Genomic DNA, 2,280 nt, shown 5'->3' with positions numbered 1-2,280 from the left:
GTTCTCAAATAATTTGGACCAGCTCAGCATACATTTGCCATTTACTAACAATCTTGGGCAGTTCTCCAGCATTTGCCCACACAGTTTGGGCAGCTGCATTCACCCAGACCATTAAGGAGTGATTACCTTGTCTGGGTGCATATCTGCAGCTATTTTGCAGCCGCTGCCTCAGGGATGGGTGCATGGTGATGGAGGCCAACTTCTCCATCTCCTCATCAGAGCACATTACACTATCCACCCCTAGGTCCCTTAACCACAACAGCCAAGCAGCCAGTGTCCCCTCATGTTTTGGCCTGAACTGTCTCCCCAAGTCAACCAGTTCAACCTGGGTGTACGGGACATAGGTAGTGAACTGGGTCACCTGTGGATAGCCCACCGGTTGTCCATCCAGTCCCATAAGCTGCTCATGCCTCAATTTCTCACGCACAGCAGGTCATGCCTGGAGATGTACAGTTTTCCCCAACTCACCACTGGGTTGGTTGTCTTTCCTGGTGTGAAGGGCAGGAGAAGCCAGTCACTGCACGTCACCCTCCAGGACATTTATCTATCTTTCCAACCACTCTGCTTTCTGCCTCGAATCTGCCAGTAGCTGCACATCATCCACCAACAACTCTGTTTTCCACTTCAAATCTCAATCAAATTGCAGCAGAGTGAGCAGCAGCCAGGCTACAATCAGCAGAAAAGTAGCCACCAGGCACCACACACTCAAAGACAGCCACATTTCTTCCCCCTCCCAACGTGTTTTCTGCCATAGTAACTGGCCTATGCTGCCTTGCAGTACAGTGTGCAGCAACCAGGTCCCAGTCAACAGAAAGGTGACCATAGGGCACAGCATATTCACAAATAGTCACATTTCCTCCTCTTTCCAAGGGCTTTCAGCTCCTGTATCTGCTCAGAGTCCTGTCACAGGCTATGACAAATGTGGCGTAATCCTACCTGACTACGCCAATGTGTCTGGTTACAGCAAGGGCTACTGCGAGGCTAATGTCTTGAAACTTGCTCACAGCACCAATTGTCTAGCTCATAATCCTGTTCATAATGCCAATTGTAAAGCTAGGCGACCATGCTAGTTGTCCGGCTCTATTACCTGCTGGTAATCCTGCACCAACTGGGCCGATGGTTGAGCTAGGGCTGGGTCTGGAGCTTCCCAACCCCTCAAGCCCATTCACAGACTGGNCCAAGGGCTTTCAGCTCCTGTATCTGCTCAGAGTCCTGTCACAGGCTATGACAAATGTGGCATAATCCTACCTGACTACGCCAATGTGTCTGGTTACAGCAAGGGCTACTGCGAGGCTAATGTCTTGAAACCTGCTCACAGCACCAATTGTCTAGCTCATAATCCTGTTCATAATGCCAATTGTAAAGCTAGGCGACCATACTAGTTGTCCGGCTCTATTACCTACTGGTAATCCTGCACCAACTGGGCTGATGGTTGAGCTAGGGCTGGGTCTGGAGCTTCCCAACCCCTGAAGCCCATTCACAGACTGGGTCACAAACCCTTCGCATGCCAAGCTGGGTCACCAGACACCTTCACGCAGGTCTGTGAGCTAGGTAACTGGCCACACCATCCTTGGAAGCTGCAGGTCTGGAAAAACATGGCTGCGCAGGGCAGGCACCTGAGGCAGTGAAAACCAGACGAAGTGTTGCCACATTGCCAGCACACTCACTCCACCCACTCAATGTTTACAGAACTGCCCCTAAACCGGGCTCCAAGGCAAGGGGAGCCTGACCAAATTGTTCCATTTTCCCGACAGTAGGCTTTTAAGTATGCGTAGCTTCATGGCCTAACGTAGCCAAAGAGCTGCCAGTTCCTCTTTTCATGTTCATTTTATTTTCTGGGTGATTGTAGATGAGCCCAATTATTTTATATACTTAAGTTTTGAATTCAAAGGGGAGAGTTATAATTAGCTAAGTGGTTTATTCTGAATCTCTTGGACTTTGGTTTTATAAGAAAAATAAACCACCAACCCGGTCTTAGAGCACAAATGTTCTGACCTCATAGATTTAACAATGTACAAGCTCCTGGGTTATTCGTATTCAGTATCTGTTTGTCAATCTGGTGTTTTAGGTGGGGAATTTACAAGTTCAGAAACAATGTGGTATCTGCTGTCCTGAATGCGTTCAGGCATAACTGACCAGGCAGCACAGCCGACTCATTCTGACTCTGACAAGCATAGTTTGCCAAGAGTTACAGGTGAGACCAGCTCAACGCCAGTGACACCCCATTGTACTGAAGTTTTCTAAAAGCTTTCTAGGCATTTCCAATTCCACTGACCAGCA

This window comes from Galeopterus variegatus, unplaced genomic scaffold, assembly GCF_000696425.1.
Source record: "Galeopterus variegatus unplaced genomic scaffold, G_variegatus-3.0.2 Scaffold3681, whole genome shotgun sequence".
Lineage (NCBI taxonomy): Eukaryota > Metazoa > Chordata > Mammalia > Dermoptera > Cynocephalidae > Galeopterus > Galeopterus variegatus.
Note: the sequence above shows the minus strand (reverse complement) of the source record.